The 22,018-nt window shown below is 41.5% G+C and overlaps 1 protein-coding gene across 1 annotated transcript in view; it reads right to left on the bottom strand.

Moving 5' to 3' along the window:
* Positions 1-21,765, bottom strand: part of PEA15 (proliferation and apoptosis adaptor protein 15) — a 51,090-nt gene extending 29,325 nt beyond the window's left edge. Inside the window, exon 1 of the mRNA XM_044272060.1 lies at positions 21,481-21,765. The gene's annotated coding sequence lies outside the window, so the exon portion shown is untranslated. The remainder of the gene's footprint in view (positions 1-21,480) is intronic.
* Positions 21,766-22,018: the final 253 nt, after the last annotated feature.

Below are 22,018 nucleotides of genomic sequence, written 5' to 3'. Positions count from 1 at the left end.
CTCCGATAAAATATAACATTGAAAGATTCTGTTGTCAGAGGGGGTTACAATAAAAAATACACAGTTTAAAAAAGTTCTGAATGGACTGCCGTTCTTTGGAGGGTCTTCAATAAAGGATGACATTCCAATATATGGCATAAGATTTAGGTGGGCACCATAATTTTATGGTGCCTAAGACGAAGGGGTCTCATATAAAAGCATTACATTCTTTAGGTTGTCACAGCTCCGCCCCCGTCAAAGGCATGACATAACTATCTAGATCATAATCTATCTAGATGTGAATATAACCTTAGGCTTCTGCAAAAACGAGAGGGGTCACGTGACACATTCGTAGAGCGCTGGATCATTAGAAACAGGAAGGGCCCGGATGCTAGAAGCTGTGATCATACATTTTACCCTGCAAGTTGTAATCAGGGCAATATAGTGGCCAATGAGAAGGACCCGATAGTAATTAGGTAAATTTATGTCAGTGAAAGCACTTGTCATAAAAACTGACTGTCATTTCATTCCCGCAGTGTGCGTCGAGATCCCACTTTCTCTGTATATTTCCTCCCTTTATTTTGTGAATGGGATCCTCATTCAGGGACGTGCAGTTAGGTTTCCTGCAAGTCATTTTCTATCTGGTGATAGAGATTTTACAGCGATCTGAAAGCATCTCCCCTCCCATCTCCTCCTCCTCCTCTTCAGTCCCACCGAGTCCCAAAGTATTCAGGTCAAAACAGAAATCTGCAGAACATGAGTCAGCTGACTCCTGCCAACAGATGGGCTGACACAAGGCATAGCACTGAAGGGCTGAGCCTCTAAGCTTCTCAATGCAAAGCCCCATCCTAAAGTGGTACAGAGATGGAGCCATGCCACTCTGTCAATGCGTTCTGAGATGTCTCTATTCCACACAGATCACTGCATGGAGATTACAGACGACTGACCCTTGGTTTAAAATCTCCAACCCCAATCAATCCACAGACCCAACCTAAATGTGACTTGTGGCTGCTGAAGGTTATAAAACCATATTAATATTTCTACTTCACATTACATTGTTTTTTACTATTTTAATACCGCCTATGTACAAGAATATAACTACTATAATACTGCTCCTATATACAAGAATATAACTACTATAATACTGCCTCCTATGTACAAGAATATAACTACTATAATACTGCCTATGTACAAGAATATAACTACTATAATACTGCTCCTATGTACAAGAATATAACTACTATGATACTGACTTCTATGTACAAGAATATAACTACTATAATACTGCTCCTATGTACAAGAATATACCTACTATAATACTGCTCCTATGTACAAGAATATAACTACTATAATACTGCCCCTATGTACAAGAATATAACTACTATAATACTGCCTCCTATGTACAAGAATATAACTACTATAATACTGCTTCTATGTACAAGAATATAACTACTATAATACTGCTCCTATGTACAGGAATATAACTACTATAATACTGCCTCCTATGTACAAGAATATAACTACTATAATACTGCTCCTATATACAAGAATATAACTTCTATAATACTGCCTCCTATGTACAAGAATATAACTACTATAATACTGCCTCCTATGTACAAGAATATAACTACTATAATACTGCCTCCTATGTACAGGAATATAACTACTATAATACTGCTCCTATATACAAGATATAACTTCTATAATACTGCTCCTATGTACAAGACTATAACTCTATAATATCTGCCTCCTATGTACAGAATATAACTACTATAATACTGCCTCCTATGTACTAGAATATAACTACTATAATACTGCTCCTATATACAAGAATATAACTTCTATAATACGCCTCCTATGTACCAAGAATATAAACTACTATAATACAGCTCCTATGTACAAGAATATAACTACTATAATACTGCCTCCTATGTACAAGAATATAACTACTATAATACTACTCCTATGTACAAGAATATAACTACTATAATACTGCTTCTATGTACAAGAATATAACTACTATAATACTGCTTCCTATGTACAGAATATAACTACTATAATACTGCTCCTATGTACAAGAATATAACTACTATAATACTGCCTCCTATGTACAGAATATAACTACTATAATACTGCCTCCTATGTACAAGAATATAACTACTATAATACTGCTCCTATGTACAAGAATATAACTACTATACTACTGCTCCTATGTACAAGAATATAACTACTATAATACTGCATCCTATGTACAAGAATAACTACTATAATACTGCTCCTATGTACAAGAATATAACTCTTAATACTACTCCTATGTACAGAATATAACTACTATAATACTGCTTCCTATGTACAAGAATATAACTACTATAATACTGCTCCTATGTACAAGAATATAACTACTATAATACTGACTCCTATGTACAAGATATAACTACTATATACTGCTCTATGTACAAGAATATAACTACTATAATACTGCTCCTATGTACAAGAATATAACTACTATAATACTGCCTCCTATGTACAAGAATATAACTACTATAATACTGCTCCTATGTACAAGAATATAACTTACGATATACTACTATAATACTGCTCCTATGTACAAGGAATATAACTACTAATAATACTGCTCCTATGTACAAGAATATAACTACTATAATACCTGCCTCCTATGTACAAGAATATAAACTACTATAATACTGCTCCTATGTACAAGAATATAACTACTATAATACGCCTCCTATGTACAAGAATTATAACTACTATAATACTGCTCCTATGTACAAGAATATAACTACTATAATACTGCCTCCTATGTACAAGAATATAACTACTATAATACTGCTCCTATGTACAAGAATATAACTAATACTAATACTGCTCCTATGTACCAGAATATAACTACTATAATACTGCTCCTATGTACAAGAATATAACTACTATAATACTGCCTCCTATGTACAAGAATTAACTACTAATAATATTACCTCCTATGTACAAGAATAACTACTATAATACTGCCTTATGTAAAGAATATAACTACTATAATACTACTCCTATGTACAAGAATATAACTACTATAATACTGCCTCCTATGTACAAGAATATAACTACTATAATACTGCTCCTATGTACAAGAATATAACTACTATAATACTGCCTCCTATGTACAAGAATATAACTACTATAATACTGCTCCTATGTACAAGAATATAACTACTATAATACTGCCTCCTATGTACAAGAATATAACTACTATAATACTGCTCCTATGTACAAGAATATAACTACTATAATACTGCTCCTATGTACAAGAATATAACTACTATAATACTGCTCCTATGTACAAGAATATAACTACTATAATACTGCTCCTATGTACAAGAATATAACTACTATAATACTGCTCCTATGTACAAGAATATAACTACTATAATACTGCCTCCTATGTACAAGAATATAACTACTATAATACTGCTCCTATGTACAAGAATATAACTACTATAATACTGCTCCTATGTAGAAGAATATAACTACTATAATACTGCTCCTATGTACAAGAATATAACTACTATATTACTGTTCCTATGTACAAGAATATAACTACTATAATACTGCCTCCTATGTTCAAGAATATAACTTACTATAATACTGCTCCTATGTACAAGAATATAACTACTATAATACTGCCTCCTATGTACAAGAATATAACTACTATAATACTGCTCCTATGTACAAGAATATAACTACTATACTACTGCTCCTATGTACAAGAATATAACTACTATAATACTGCTCTTATGTACAAGAATATAACTACTATAATACTGCCTCCTATGCTACAAGAATATAACTACTATAATACTGCCTCCTATGTACAAGAAATATAACTACTATAATACTGCCTCCTATGTACAAGAATATAACTACTATAATACTGCCTCCTATGTACAAGAATACAACTACTATAATACTGCTCCTATGTACAAGAATATAACTACTATACTACTGCCTCCTATGTACAAGAATACAACTACTATAATACTGCTCTATGTACAAGAATATAATACTATAATACTGCTCCTATGTACAAGAATATAACTACTATAATACTGCTCCTATGTACAAGAATATAACTACTATAATACTGCTCCTATGTACAAGAATATAACTACTATAATACTGCTCCTATGTACAAGAATATAACTACTATAATACTGCCTCCTATGTACAAGAATATAACTACTATAATACTGCCTCCTATGTACAAGAATATAACTACTATAATACTGCTCCTATGTACAAGAATATAACTACTATAATACTGCCTCCTATGTACAAGAATATAACTACTATAATACTGCTCCTATGTACAAGAATATAACTACTATAATACTGCCTCCTATGTACAAGAATATAACTACTATAATACTGCTCCTATGTACAAGAATATAACTACTATAATACTGCCTCCTATGTACAAGAATATAACTACTATAATACTGCTCCTATGTACAAGAATATAACTACTATAATACTGCCTCCTATGTACAAGAATAAAACTACTATAATACTGCTCCTATGTACAAGAATATAACTACTATAATACTGCTCCTATGTACAAGAATTAACTACTATAATACTGCCTCCTATGTACAAGAATATAACTACTATAATACTGCTCCTATGTACAAGAATACAACTACTACTACTGCTCCTATTACACTAATATACTACTAACACTGCTCCTATGTACAAGAATATAACTACTATAATACTGCCTCCTATGTACAAGAATATAACTACTATAATACTGCTTCCTATGTACAAGAATATAACTACTATAATACTGCCTCCTATGTACAAGAATATAACTACTATAATACTGCTCCTATGTACAAGAATATAACTACTATAATACTGCTCTTATGTACAAGAATATAACTACTATAATACTGCTCCTATGTACAAGAATATAACTACTATAATACTGCCTCCTATGTACAAGAATATAACTGCTATAATACTGCTCCTATGTACAAGAGTATAACTACTATAATACTGCTCCTATGTACAAGAATATAACTACTATAATATTGCCTCCTATGTACAAGAATATAACTACTATAATACTGCCTCCGATGTACAAGAATATAACTACTATAATACTGCTCCTATGTACAAGAATATAACTGCTATAATACTGCATCCTATGTACAAGAATATAACTACTATAATACTGCATCCTAGCTGTGAGGTTGTGTTTGTAGCTCTTCTGATGTCTGGAGAAAGCTCAGGATGTGGCCACCCTGGGTGGAGAAGATCTCTCAGCAAGGCCCAGGCTTCCAGGCCTTCTGTGGGAAGAAACCTCCAGGCTCTTTCCACTGTGGATGTAAATTCTGAAGTGATCAATGGAAGTAAAACCAGTGCAAGTATGAAGGTTTGAGGAATAGTCTATATCTCAAAAGCAAATTATAAAGCAGCAGTATGTTCACCTAAAAATGTTGATGTGAAGTAGTCTACCAAGGCATACAGTGAGCAGAGCAGTGACTTCCAAAAGGTGTCCTATCCTGCAGGGTGCACAGGAGGTGAGACAGGGTGCAGCACGTGCATCAGGTGTGCAGCTCACTCCTCCAGCACACAGGCCGTGGAGGACATCTCTGGAGAGGCTGACATTACAGGAGAACCTGTAGCAGTGTGAGGTGGTGAGCAGCATGGCAGGCTTAGGTCACACCAGGTCTCAGTCTAGAGGTGGCAGCAGCAAAAATGCTGAAAGATCTATGGATGTCGCACAAGAGATATCTGCAAAGACGTCTCATGGAGTCTCCAAGACAGCTGAGTTCCAATAGCCTGAGAAACTGCCCAAGACTAGACACCAAACGAAAGAGACCTGTGCACCTGAACCGCAGCTAGAAGAGGACACGTAAGAGCTGAAGGGACACAAACAGATGCTGCAAATGGACTTGGACCACGTGAACGTGACCAAGTTGAAGACTGCAAACCAGGCATGTGCAAGCGTCTACAACCATAAGCTACATTCGGTCAGCATGGAATTTGGTTACCTGGTGAAGCAGATGGACGCTGTCCTGGACAGGATGGGACTACTTGCCAAGTCCTGTAGAAATCAGAAGCAATTTACTAACTATAGTCTGGATTTTCTGATGCTGAACTGGAGTCCATTGTCTTTCCTGTGGAGACTGAGCGGGCGACAAGACCTGTGCTGCAAGCTATCAAGTTTTTATTTCAAAAAGTTGAAATTTATGAACAGGAAAGTGTGCAACAGCAGCCGCATAAATCTGTTGCTGTCCTTGAAGAGGAGCTTGGACCTCAGATACCAGCACTACAACTCCCAGGACGTACAGAGGAGGACAATGGACTTGTGTCCATGAATCCAGGTAATGGGGTGACCAAGCAGAGCTCTACTGCTGGGGCAGAGACTCGGGTTGTTAGTGGCAATGTACCTGAGGGATCAATGGCTGGGGGTAATGTAGTATCTGAGTGGGATATATCTGAGGATAGCATAGAGGTGGATGGGCTGGAGGAAACCCTGAAAAGTAAGGCCTCATGCACACGACCATGTCCATTTTGATGTCTGCAAATTGCAGATCCACAAAATTTAGATCCGGTCCATGTGCTGTTGACATTTTTTTGCTAGCCCGTTGACTTGAATGGGTCTGTGTGATCCATTGTCTATCTTTTTGTGGAAGAGACATATGGATGTGGAAAGCACATGGTGCTTTCAGCATCCATATGTCCATTCTGCAAAAAGACTAGGGACCACGGACCCATTAAAGTCAATGGGCCCAAAAAAAAAACGTGTCCTAAACATGGCTACAAAATGCGAATGTCAATGGGTCGACAAAAAATACAAATGCAACACAGACGGTATTCGAATTTTGCGGATCCACAATTTGCAGACCGCAAGATACATATGGTCGTGTGCATGAGACCTATTGAGGTTGATTTCCCCTATCTATCTATAAACACAAATGTGTAAAAAGTACAAAAGCAAAGCAGTGTATTGTTCTCTCAGGCTGCAGCCATGTCTTCTACCCTTCCCTCTCTTATGCTGCTGCATATAAGGCAGGAAGTATAGGAGGAGGGTGCTGGGGCTAGTTTGGACAACTTTTGTCACACACATTGAAAATTGCCATTTTGTTGAAAGATATTTCCTAGTTAGTAATAGTACAAAATTGAATTGGTTACACCATGTGGAGCTGTAATAAACTACAGACTACTAAACCAAGATAAATACCACTCCCCACACCTAAATAGTGTCACAGCTAGGCAGATTTGCCTTTTAGGTTTATGAGAAAGCTGGGTTACCACCATGTGGAGCTGTAATGGACTACATAATACTAAATCTACCAAGGTAAATCCCACTCCCCACACCTAAATAGTGTCACAGCTAGGCAGATTTGCCTTTCAGGATGCTGGGTAAACTAGGTTACCACCATGTGGAGCTGTAATAGATGGCAGAATACTAAATCTACCAAGATAAATCCCACTCCCCAAACCTAAATAGTGTCACAATAGGAAGATTTGCCTTTCAGGATGCTGGGGAAGCTGGGTTACCACCACGTGGAGCTGTAATAGATGGCAGAATAATAAATCTACCAAGATAAATCCCACTCCCCACACCTAAATAGTGTCACAATAGGAAGATTTGCCTTTCAGGATGCTGGGGAAGCTGGGTTACCACCACGTGGAGCTGTAATAGATGGCAGAAAACTAAATCTACCAAGATAAATCCCACTCCCCACACCTAAATAGTGTCACAATAGGAAGATTTGCCTTTCAGGATGCTGGGGAAGCTGGTTTACCACCACGTGGAGCTGTAATAGATGGCAGAAAACTAAATCTTCCAAAATAACCTGCTCCACTCCAATATATACAAATATAACCCAACGGGTTTGTATGTCTGTTCAGATGGAAACCTTCCCCATCTGTCAGAAATCTATCAGATCTGACTCTCTAAGACTACTTTCACACTAGCGTTTTTCTTTTCCGGCACTGAGTTCCGTCCTAGGGGCTCTATACCGGAAAATAACTGATCAGTTTCATCCCCATGCATTCTGAATGGAGAGAAATCTGTTCAGGATGCATCAGGACGTCTTCAGTTCGGGTCACTGAATGGCGTGTTGGACGGAGGAAATACCACAGCATGCTGCAGTATTATCTCTGTCCAAAACTCTGGATCAGTTACCGGAATGCCGGATCCGGCATTAATTTACATTGAAATGCATTAGTGCCGGATCCGGCATTAAAAATACCGCAATGCCGGATCCGTCCTTCCGGTCCGCGCATGCAGAAATGTGCAAAAAATATATAACGGACTTGCGGAGAGACAGATCCGTTCTTGCAATGCATTTGTAAGACGGATCTGCATCCGGATCCGTCTACAAATGCTGTCCGTTTGCATGCAGATTGCCGGATCTGCTCGCCGGATCACTCTGCCGTAAGTGTGAAAGTAGCTTAGCAGCCATTATTACTCCTCAAGCGTATAAGGCTAGGTTCACACTAAGTATTTTGGGCGCAGATTTTGTCTCCACAAATCCTCTTTCCATTGATTCCAGCGGGGAATCCTCATGATAAACCATACAGTGCTTTGTTCCGCTTCTGGTTTTAAAATCCGCACCATGGAGAAAAGAAGTGTCCTGTCCATTCTTGTGCGGATTCTGCTTGGAATCCATGTCCACAATTTCCATTGGAAATGGGCTGAAGCTGCACCATAAGGCCTCTTGCACACGACCGTATGGCTTTTTCAGTATGTTGCGGTCCCAAAAAAACGGATCCGCTAAAAATACGGATGAAGTCCGTGTGAATTCCGTTTTTTGCGGAATGGAACAGCTGGCCCCTGATAGAACAGTCCTATCCTTGTCCGTTATGCGGACAATAATAGGACATGTTCTATCTTTGAACGGAACGGAAAACCGGAAATATAGAAACGGAAGGCATACGGAGTACGCCTAAACCACGTTGAAAAACATAAAAAAAACTGATGCAGATTGAACTTACCCTAAGGCTATTATGGGACAACAGTGGACATTGTAGGGAGAGGGGTATAAGAAGAGAGTACTACAACTCCCAGCATGTCCAGACTGTTATGTGGTATCAGAAAATATTACAGGGAGAAGATATAAAGAGGGGACTACAACTCCCAGCATGTACAGGTCATTATGGGACATCAGAGGACATTACAGGGAGGAATTTTAAGATGAGAGTACTACAACTCCCAGCATTTTCAGGTAGTTTTTTTTTATAGCATTTCTGAGGACATTACAGGGAAGAGGTAGGAGGAGAGGACTATAACTCCCTACATGTCCAGACTGTTAAACATTACATGTAGAAAGGTATAAGCGGAGAGAACTACAACTCCCAGCATGTCCAGGTTATTAAACATGACATGTAGAGGGATATAAAAGGAGAGAACTACAACTTCCAGCATGTCCAGACGATAGTTGCCAACTGTCCCTGATTTTCAGAGACAGTACCAGCAAATAATGGGCGGGGCTAACAGAAACACCGCCCATAAGTGGGTGTTTCAGGCAGATACGTGGCGTTCCCGGGGCAGGGCTTATATGTCCGGATTTTACTGAGATGTTGGTAAGTACGCCAGACTGTTGTCATGGGGCATCTATAGTTATTACATGGAGCGGGATATAAGCCAGAACTACAACTCCCAGCATTCCTAGGATGTTATTATAGGCTGTCATTGGAAATTACAGGGAGTGAGAAGGAAAGAACTACAGCTCCTAGTATCTGACAACTTGTGGGAAATATATCAATACTGGTGTAAAGTAGAACTGACTTAGTTGCCCATAGCAACCAATCAGATTCCACCTTTCATTTTCCAAAGGAGCTGTGAAAAATGAAAGGTGTAATCTGATTGGTTGCTAGGGGCAACTAAGTCAATTTTCCTTTACACCAATTGTGCTTTATTTTCTCCATGGAGGGAAACCACTAACCTGTCACATGCACACAGCCCAGGAGCCCCGCCTACATGATGACATCACACAGGTCCTTCTCCACTTCTATGCACGGCAAAGCCTAGAATGTAGGGGCTCCTGGGAGGTTTAGTCTCCAGGGTAAAGCCTAGAATGTATGGGAACCTGGGAGGTTCCGTTTCCTGCCCAACATGGAGAGGATGGAGCACCTTCCCTGACTGCAGGATGTCCTTGTGACTGCTCTCTGCAGCAGCTGGAAGGTGGCCATGAAGAAAGCCTGCAGACAAGCTCTCCACAGCAGGTTATGCTTCATGTTACCTGTCTCAGGGTTTAGTGGCCCTTTCATGACGAGTGTGACCAGACAAGAGGTCCACCAGGGGTCGGGTACTGTATAATGGGAACATGAGGGCTCTAATAACGCATAGGGGGCATGGAGGTTGTCCCTGAGGAGTATCTGAGGAAGGTCAGACGAGCCAGAGGAAGGAAAATATGAGTATAAAATGGTGCCATGTGTCAGGAAGAACGTCCACGAGGGGTCAGAGGTAATGGTCGCATACGAGGTCCTGTCAGAGTCTGAGGGAGAGTATAACATGGTGCCAGGTGTCAGAAGGAACGTCCACGAGGGGTCAGAGGTAATGGTCGCATACGAGGTCCTGTCAGAGTCTGAGGGAGAGTATAACATGGTGCCAGGTGTCAGAAGGAACGTCCACGAGGGGTCAGAGGTAATGGTCATATACGAGGTCCTGTCAGAGTCTGAGGGAGAGTATAACATGGTGCCGGGTGTCAGAAGGAACGTCCACGAGGGGTCAGAGGTAATGGTCCTATACGAGGTCCTGTCAGAGTCTGAGGGAGAGTATAACATGATGCCAGGTGTCAGAAGGAACGTCCACGAGGAGTCAGAGGTAATGGTCCTATACGAGGTTCTGTCAGAGTCTGAGGGAGAGTATAACATGGTGTCAGAAGGAACGTCCACGAGGGGTTGGAGGTAATGGTCCTATACGAGGTCCTGTCAGAGTCTGAGGGAGAGTATAACATGGTGCCGGGTGTCAGAAGGAACGTCCATGAGGGGTTGGAGGTAATGGTCGTATACGAGGTTCTGTCAGAGTCTGAGGTAGAGTATAACATGGTGCCAGGTGTCAGAAGGAATGTCCACGAGGGGTTGGAGGTAATGGTCGCATCCAGCATATATGAGGTCCTGTCAGATACATGAAGTACAGAGAGGAGGTGAGGTGTGGTAATGAGCAGCAGCTCTTGTATGCAGTCTCCATTACCACAGTCTGTCCTGTCTGTACTTTATGTCTCCTCATGGACTCCATTCCCACAGAGATTCAGTTGAAGATCTTAACAGCTGTATTTAGGACCATAATCCCTGACAAGCAGAGCAGAGGGGAGGATGAGGCAGCTCTTCACCTCAGTGTTGTGAAGTAACTTGTCCTCCTGTGTGACAGGTTTTGTGTGAACTAATGGGATGGCGGACATTTTGTTTCCCCTAATGATTGCTCCCCAGACAATACTAGCCATTATAACTAATAGGATTATATTTATAATAATAAAGTATTTTCAGTAATTTTATTTTCTTAACTGTTACGCTACTACAGGTACACACTAGTCTGTTTAGTCTGTCAATAATATGAATGCTTTTAGCTCCATAGAACTTCACCAACCTGCAGTCCTATGTAACACCAAAGTTAACAGTGATAACTCTCTGAGTACAGATAATGTAGTAGATGTCACCTGCAGTCCTATGTAACACCACGGATAACCCAGTGATAACTCTCTGAGTACAGATAATGTAGTAGATGTCACCTGCAGTCCTATGTAACACTACAGATAACACTGTGATAACTCTTTGTGATAACTTATCTGTGGTGTTACGCAGGACTGCAGGTGATATATTTTATTAACTTAAATATATAATTTGCAGTTCTATGTAACGCCACAGATAAGTTATCACTTTTGTCTGTAGCATTACATAGGACTGCAGATGACATCTACTACATTATCTCTACTCAGAGAGTTATCTCTGTGTTATCTCTGGTGTTGCATAGGACCGCAGGTGACATCTACTCCATTATCTGTACTCAGAGAGTTATCCCTGTGTTATCTGTGGTGTTACATAGGACTGCAGGTGACATCTACTACATTATCTGTACACAGAGTTATCCCTGTGTTATCTGTGATGTTACATAGGACTGCAGGTGACATATAGTACATTATCTGTACTCAGAGAGTGATCCCTGTGTTATCTGTGGTGTTACATAGGAGGGCAGGTGACATCTACTACATTATCTGTACTTAGAGAGTTATCCCTGTGTTATCTGTGGTGTTACATAGGACTGCAGGTGACATCTACTACATTATCTGTACAGAGAGTTATCCCTGTGTTATCTGTGGTGTTACATAGGACTGCAGGTGACATCTACTACATTATCTGTACAGAGAGTTATCCCTGTGTTATCTGTGGTGTTACATAGGACTGCAGGTGACATCTACTACACTATCTATCTGTACTTTTTCTCAAACTGTCAGTTTTGCTTTTGACTGAATCAGCAATGTTTTTGCTTGTAGGTATATCCTGTTTCTGATTTGTTTTGTTCTTAGCCGACGGCATATCTCATACTCTAGGCACATCCAAAACGGCATTCACTCTACTAACTAAAGTCTGAAGGCACTGTGCTGTGCTGTGAAGACAGGTGAAAAGGTTCATTAGTAGTATATATTGGTGGAGACTTGCCCGGTGTCTTTACACATGAGTGGAATATAAAGTCCATTCTTATTTGCACATAGGCATTTACTAAGCAGCAGCAAATATAAAATCTGCCTCTTTCTCCTGGTGGGGCCCCTATGTCCGTGCCCATGGCAGTCCCCAAATATCCATATTCTCTTATCTCTGATGTAGTCCTCCACCCCAGATAGCAGTGACAACCCCTTTTATTGTACCGTAGAAGCAGTAACTATCAGATAGATAAAAGTAGGCATTTTTTATAGACTGGGGGCCTTGGTGGACCCCATAGCGGTCCCCTCATCTGATTGTTACAGGTTGCACTGGTGTTTTAAAATATTAATATTTCAAGCTTCACAGATCAGTTGCTGTGGTACGGAAGGGGTTAACACTGCACCACTTCCTTCTGGGGAAACACTTTTCAGTCGTGGAGCGTGGGGCTGACAGTCATTTTTATAAAGGAAGTCAAATCTGTTCCGTGACTCTCACATCTGACCCTCGCTTCCTTTTTTATGTAAAACTCGTCTAGACTCAGTTCAGTCCCTCATCGGCCATTTTCATCTCATGTTGAGTAAAAGACGGGTAGATCTGCCCCACCTCATTCGTCACCTTGCCGACTCTGTCCGGAAATGGAACCGAGGTCACTAAGTCTAAATGTTTTCACGCGGCGTAACGGATTGGGAATCGGACACCAAGTCGGCAAAGTCACGCCCTACGGCACTTGACGGATCTTAGTCCTACGCGGTTGGTTTTTGATCTTTCGTTGGCATGACTCGGTCGATTTAGAACGATCTTGAAAGGGTTAAAGTGGCTGTCTGGTTTGAAGGAGCCCACTTGCCATTGGTTTCAATAGGCAACATGTAATGCTTGACGTCTCCTGTGGTGGCGCTGTAGAGGAAGTGCACACTGCTAGCTCCTCCTCCAGGTGACCGCTGATCGCTTGAGGAACCCCGCTAACCAAAATGGCTTATCCAAAGCTGACAATTTCGCGGTGGGTCGAGACTGGTAACACTGCTACATCTGTTATTTACGAACAGTGTCCACAGCTTTATAGTCAAGATCTTTGCTTGCTGTCAGTGAATGGAACCCATTTTGCTGTTGACTCAAAACCAGTCATGCTCATATCCAGATCCAGCTGTCACAGGTCGAGGGACATGATCGGGAAGGTTTTTCAGCATCAGGATGGAGCCATGGATGTATCCATTCACTGACAGCAAGCACAGAATTAAGTACAGTAGAAAAGTTGCAGAACTTTCCACTACCCAGTAATGAGCAGATATCTACTGTAGCTACGTAAACAGGCACCCCCCCCCCCCTCCGCAATCTGCGTTCAGACGCCCCCGCACACATCAGAACTTTATTTTTTCCTCAGGATAATTCATTTTTCTTCGCTTTCCACGTTAATGTATTTCTTGCAGTCGGAAAATAACAGATTATTAAAAAACAATTGTGAACGTAGATCTCCTCCGTGCGGCGTCCTCCCCCCCCCCCCACGACGTCACTGCACAGATCAGGGGGATGGAGTACTGAGGGGAGTACTCCACATGTGTAGTCAATGCTGTCCGGTTCATCATCATTCTTATGATAGGCAGCTCTGAAATACTCTGTGCTGCTGATGTTTTACACTATGTACTTCCCAGTCACAATTGTCTCCATTCCCCTCCCCACATCGTGACGTTGTCCCTGCCACATGTAGCACGGTCCTTACTAACATCAGCACTTGGCTCTCCTGAAATACTCTGCGCTGCTGTATGACCTATGCACTTTTCCACATTTCACATGTCACGACACTGCCCTTCTCACATCCAGCCCAATCCCCGTGAGTCACTGGACTACACAAGCTCATAGCTGTCCTGAAATACTTTGTGCTGCTGGGGGTGGGACTCAGCCTTTCCCACCCACCATTCCGTGCTTTCCTCTTGCATTCATTCTCCGACTCACACCATCATGCCTTCCTTGTCCTCGCCTTATCCCCTTAAATACTCTGTGCTGACGGAAGACCCGCCTTTGCCAAGGCACAAGTAATGAAACCACTAAGGGTTAAATACGCAGGCACCAACTCACTTAATTTTAGAGAAATGACTTACATTTATTTTTAACATCCGTAAAAAAATTAAAAAAAAGTTTAGTTTCTCTCCAAGTGACAGTCTCAAGGGTCTGATTTAAAGGGTAACTCCACCCAGAGCCTAAAAATTCAGGCCTGACTTCAGCAAGCCCCGATAACCCGCTTCCCTCATATCACACACACAGGGGGCCAGGAAGCTGAGATACGAGGAGCTGTTTGCTGGGGTCCTCACAATGTAGCTGTCTCTGTGGTTGCCTGCTCCATGGAGGTCCTGTCCCTTCATGCCACAAACAACAGAGGGTCAGCTGCATGGAGAAGACCCCACCAAACAGGGCCTGCGAGAGGGATAGCTCCATTTTTACACTTTGAATGAAGCTAAGCTTTAAAGAGGAGGTCTATAATTCTAATTAAACATGGCAGCTCAAAATAGGCCATGTCCGACCACCCCCCTCCCCCCCAATAACTTTCTTCTTCCTGTGCTGAAATCCTAAATTCCCATGCCTCACAGTGGGACAACCAGTCTGGCTTCCTGCCGCTGTACTCTCTACTGCTAGGAGCTGTATGCCTTTAATTCATCCAGTGCCTCATTTAACGCTTTCAGCACCGGCCCAGCTGCAGCTGCCCCAGGGACACAAGGAGCGTCTGTCACGCTCATCAAAATTTTAGGGTCCCCGAAGGAGAGCGGACTTGTGACATCAATCTGGGCAAATCAATTCAAATGGAATCTCCCATTCATGTCACCAGTGTACGGAAATCTCCTCGCCGCGCGCTACCAGTCCAGCGGGACGCTGCGTGCAGCCCGGGATGGAGTCCGAGCTTTTAATTTTGAGCTTCTTCTGCAGGCGATATTATTCTGTAAGGAGCAGAGGTGGCTCTTGTCAGTTCTGTGGCACAAACTTTCACTTTGTTTCACAGAATGGTCGTTTTTAACACAGAATGGGCAGAGATGTGTGTAGAGAATACAGCTGTAATGTCACAGAAAGCACAAACACAAAATGCACTGCCGTAATTCTGTGACACAAAATATACTGCTGTAATACTATCACACAAAATATACTGCTGTAATACTGTCACAGAAAATATACTGCTGTAATACTGTCACACAAAATATACTGCTGTAATGCTATCACACAAAATATACTGCTGTAATACTGTCACAGAAAATATACTGCTGTAATACTGTCACACAAAATATACTGCTGTAATACTATCACACAAAATATACTGCTGTAATACTGTCACAGAAAATATACTGCTGTAATACTGTCACACAAAATATACTGCTGTAATACTGTCACAGAAAATGCCCTGCCGTAATTATATGACAAAATGCACTGCCGTAATTCTGTGACACAAAATATACTGCTGTAATACTATCACACAAAATATACTGCTGTAATACTATCACACAAAATATACTGCTGTAATACTGTCACAGAAAATGCCCTGCCTTAATTATATGACAAAATACACTGCTGTAATTCTGTCACACAAAATGCACTGCCGTAATTCTGTCACACAAAATATACTGCTGTAATAATAAGACACTAAATATACTGCTGTAATACTGTCACAGAAAATACACAGCAGTAATTCTGTCATACAAAATACACTGCTGTAATACTGTCATACAAAATACACTGCCGTAATTCTGTGACACTAAATATACTGCTGTAATGCTATCACAGAAAATGCACTGCCGTAATTATATGACAAAATACACTGCCGTAATTCTGTGACACAAAATATACTGCTGTAATGCTATCACACAAAATATACTGCTGTAATACTGTCACAGAAAATGCACTGCCGTAATTATATGACAAAATACACTGCTGTAATTCTGTCACACAAAATGCACTGCCGTAATTCTGTCACACAAAATATACTGCTGTAATAATAAGACACTAAATATACTGCTGTAATACTGTCACAGAAAATACACAGCAGTAATTCTGTCATACAAAATACACTGCTGTAATACTGTCATACAAAATACACTGCCGTAATTCTGTGACACTAAATATACTGCTGTAATGCTATCACAGAAAATGCACTGCCGTAATTATATGACAAAATACACTGCCGTAATTCTGTGACACAAAATATACTGCTGTAATGCTATCACACAAAATATACTGCTGTAATACTGTCACAGAAAATGCACTGCCGTAATTATATGACAAAATACACTGCTGTAATTCTGTCACACAAAATGCACTGCCGTAATTCTGTCACACAAAATATACTGCTGTAATAATAAGACACTAAATATACTGCTGTAATACAGTCACAGAAAATACACAGCAGTAATTCTGTCATACAAAATACACTGCTGTAATACTGTCATACAAAATATACTGCTGTAATTCTGTCACACAAAATATACTACTGTAATACTGTCACACAAAATACATGGCTGTAATTCTGTCACACAAAATACACTGCCGTAATTCAGTCACACAAAATACACTGCTGTAATTCTGTCACACAAAATACACTGCTGTAATTCTGTCACTCAAAATACACTGCTGTAATTCTGTCACACAAAATATACTGCTGTAATAATAAGACACCAAATATACTGCTGTAATACTGTCACAGAAAATACACGGCAGTAATTCTGTCATACAATATACACTGCTGTAATACTGTCATACAAAATATACTGCTGTAATTCTGTCACACAAAATATACTCCTGTAATAATAAGACACAAAATATACTGCTGTAATACTGTCACAGAAAATACACGGCAGTAATTCTATCATACAATATATACTGCTGTAATACTGTCACACAAAATATACTGCTGTAATACTGTCACACAAAATACACTGTCACACAAAATACACAGCTGTAATTCTGTCACACAAAATATACTGCTGTAATAATAAGACACAAAATATACTGCTGTAATACTGTCACAAAAAATACACGGCAGTAATTCTATCATACAAAATACACTGCTGTACTACTGTCACACAAAATATACTGCTGTAATACTATCACACAAAATATACTGCTGTAATACTGTCACACAAAATACACTGTCACACAAAATATACTGCTGTAATACTATCACACAAAATATACTGCTGTAATACTGTCACAGAAAATACACGGCAGTAATTCTGTCATACAAAATACACTGCCGTAATTCTGTCACACAAAATACACTGTTGTAATACTGTCACACAAAATACACGGGTGTAATTCTGTCACACAAAATACACAGCTGTAATTCTGTCACACAAAATACACTGCCGTAATACTATCACACAAGATACACTGCTGTAATACTCTCACAGAAAATACACTGCCGTAATTCTGTCACACAAAATATACTGCTGTAAGACTATCACACAAAATACACTGCTGTAATACTGTCACAGAAAATACACTGCCGTAATTCTGTCACAGAAAATACACTGCCGTAATTCTGTCACACAAAATACACTGCCGTAATTCTGTCACACAGGATGCACTGCTGTAATTCTGTGTTTGCCTTTTTGACTTTTGCCCTAGCAGTGGGCATGAGAATCATGAGGTAGGTTGCCCACCACAACCAGGGTTAAGTCACCCCCTTACTCAGGATGCTGTGGCCCCTGCATGGGCCCCATAGACCGTGTGACAGCTCATGGTCACACCAAGTTCTCTTTACACAGATAAGACCGGGTATAGGGACTGAGACCCCATAACTTGTGATGAGTGCACTTCAGTTCCTGGAGGACCTGCCATGTCTTGAAGTCAATAGACACATTGTAATGCTTCATTTCTCCTGTGGTGGCGCTGCAGGGAGATTGAACAGTTGCTGATGGGTTCCTCCATAGATTACATGTGATTTTAAGGGTCCACTGTAATCAGATGATCTTTGGGGACCCTTCTCGTAAAAAGGGAATGGTATGAAATGGACAGCCTCTATAAGTGAGGACATGGACATACATGGGTTCATTTATCAACCTGGTGTAAAGTAGAACCGGCTTAGTCGCCCATAGCAACCTATCAGATTCCACCTTTCATTTTTGACAGCTCCTTTGGAAAATGAAAGGTGAAATCTGATTGGTTGCTGTGCGGAACTAAGCCGGTTCTTCTTTGCACCAATTAGATGAAGGACCCCAATAGTGCCTTGTGAACCGTTATGAGTTCCCGCTCTTCTAGAGCGTCTTCAGTATAACAGTGGTTCAGAGGAAACAGATGCTACAATAGAAGCAGAAGACACGTGTAGCGGCAGGACCTCAGCCCCTGTACCCTCCCGGGACCTTTACACCGACGGTATGGAAATGTCATATCATAGAGAAATCTGCAAAACCCACATGGGGGGACCTAGAACCTTACACCCGGGTTCCTGTCCTTCCTCCCAATGAAGAATGCTACAGTCAGCCTCTTCCCAGACGGGACTGGCTGATAACAGAGAGCAATACATTGTATTAACCTGAAGACTATATGGGGTGGAGATGGCACTGACGTTACAGGTGGGTCCTGAAAGGACACTGTGTCGGGGGGCACTATGGCATTGTTAGTCGGGCATTGTGTCTGGCAGTGTTTATAGGGGAGGATTGATGTTTTATCGCCTTACATTTATTTTGGGACACTTTGGCACTGTTAGTGGTGGTACTGGGTCTGACACTGTTTATTGGGGCAGTTTGGCACCATTAATGGAGGCACTAGTATTGAAGGCACTGTGGCTAGCACTATATATGTGGGCACTATGGCACTGTTAGGGGAGGTACTGAGGCTGGCACTGTTTATGGTGACACTGTGGATCTGTTAGGGAATGTACTGAGACTGGCATGGTTAATGAAGGTACACTGACTGGCGCAGTTGATGGGGCACTCTGGCCGGTGCTGTTTATGGGGCCACCATGGTACTTTTGGGCAAGGTACTGAGGCTGGCTCTGTTATTGAAGGCACTGGGACTAGTACTGTTTATGGGGACACTATGGCAAGTACTGATGTTGGCACTGTTAATAAAGGCACTGTGGCTAGCACTGTTTATGGGCCACTCTGGCTGGCACTGTTTAGGGGGGCACTTTGTCTGGCAATGTTTATGGGGGCACTTTGGCTGGCAATGTTTATGGTGGCACTTTGGTTGGCCCTGTTTTTGGGGGAATTCTGGCTGACATTGTTTATGGGGGCACTTTGGCTGGCAATGTTTATGGTGGCACTTTGGTTGGCCCTGTTGCTCCCAGTAGCATGGTCCAACTATATGTGACAATGTGATGGTGGCACAGATACATGCTTCCATTGCCTTGGGTTGCCCCTCCCATGGCCATGCCGGCATCTCTGGCACTGTTGTGTAGCCCAGCCTGTACATACTCATGAGATGGACAATAGCGCTACTGTCAGCCGTCCCCAGCCTCACGTGATGGCCTGTGTGGATGTCCCCTTTCCGAGGTGCTGTCATGCAAGCAAAGAGGAAATACCAATTTTCCCAGTGACAGAACTGGTTTGGGTTCAGCTTCCTAAATCAGTGCCCCCACTAATTGTCAGGTCAGCCCTAATGTGTTGGGAATTTTAACCCTTTCGACTGGAATCAGTAGACATGGTACTTGTAGTCCCATAGCCACCATAAACACCTGACTGGTTCTACCACTACCCAGGAGCTGTTAGTCCTGGTCCCATGGTTGTTTCTGCACCAGATAAGGTCTTCATAACTCACTGCTCAGGTATGTGGACGCGTCCCCTTTAACTGTGTTGTATCTTGTGCATATTTTACAGCTGGATCATGCAGGCTGCGTGCCATTACCCTGTCTAATATTTATGAGTAACGCATTTTACATCCACTATGTTGCCCGGGTTATGTATCTGACGTTGTATGGAATGATCAGTCTCTTGTGTACGAGCGTGACTCTGCTAGATGAGAGCGAGCGAGCGAGCAGCAATACAGCAGAGAGTCCATTGTAGTGCATGTTCTCTGCTTATAGGAAGTGGGTTTGTCAGCCTGCTCTGTGCCGTCTCTCCCTATCCCACGCCCAAACTTCCGAATGTGACTTGTGCATCCATTTCTCATGACACTTAACTATGTAGCGGGAAACCAATATTAAGGCCGAGAGGAAATGGGTGGGAGCATGTGAGAGGCAATTCGCTAACATCCCAAAATACTTCCTATTGTATCAGACCCCAGTGGATTCAACATCATGTATATATCAGCATTAGACTAAACCAAACGTCATCGATATATCTGCGTCAGGCTCAATGGCAATTCATGGAAACTTCATCAATAAATCAACCTAACACTCTATAGAAATGTGATCAATATGTGGGTGACAGACCCAATGGAAATGATGAAGTTGACCGTAAGGAACATCAACCTCTTTCCCGTAATCATTGACCTAGAAAGTCTACCAGATGCCTTCAAAAGTTCCCTCATCTCAAGGCACCTCTATGAGATATCACAAGAGTTCATTTCACTCTCCGTTCCAGTCATCCACACCCGGGGTGGACCAGCCCCAGATTTCCAAGGCTTGTCAAGTCTTTCATAGGAGGCGTCTCCAAGACAAAGTTGACTAACTGAATCCACACACCTAGCTCCATCACTAAAAGTTCTAGTGAACAGATCTGTCCATTTTCTTGAAGGACATGACCAAAGATGACAATTTTTAAGATGTGGAGCAGAAACGACACAGCTGGTTTGTGCCGAAACTGTCTCTGCGCCACTCCCAACACACCCCTTTCATGCTGCCACCCCTTTCCCTGATTTCCTCATAGTAACCCTTGCTTAAATCTCTTCCAATAACCCAAAAAAGTCGATCAGTCCTACCGTCTCCTTTTTGTCAAGCCGATAAAGTGATGTTATGGTATGTCAGGTTGGTGATAACTTCTCCAGCCAAGACCAGGACTAAGTGCTCTCTGTACTTTACGAGATGATGTGAAGATCTGTTCCTCTTTGGGTAGATTGACGTGCTCCTCTGTATTTTATGCCAGCTGGGGTGGATGTGGCTGAGCTGATAGATCCTCCTGCTGCTGCTGCTGTTGTCTGCAAAGAAATTCCCTTCCCCTACAGACAGAACTGATTTCAATGTGGTCTCACTCACTCCACCCTTTGTACTGAGTGATGTCACATTGTGCGTGTGGATCTGTGTGTGAGGGAGCGAGGGAAAGAGAGAGAGAAAGCTACAGATGTATTCTTATTAAGACTACACACACCCATTGTATACAGGCAGCGAGCGGGGAAGTATGTGATTTTACATGGGGGTAGGGGGGTGTAGAATATACCGCTAGAGAGAAGGTTCACACTGGGCTAATATCCTGTAGTTTACATGGCTGCTTAGGCTTGTATTTTATAGTAATAAGATGCT

The sequence above is a fragment of the Bufo gargarizans genome, chromosome 11 (genome assembly GCF_014858855.1).
Source record: "Bufo gargarizans isolate SCDJY-AF-19 chromosome 11, ASM1485885v1, whole genome shotgun sequence".
Taxonomy (NCBI): domain Eukaryota; kingdom Metazoa; phylum Chordata; class Amphibia; order Anura; family Bufonidae; genus Bufo; species Bufo gargarizans.
This window is presented reverse-complemented; position numbering and strand designations above follow the sequence as displayed.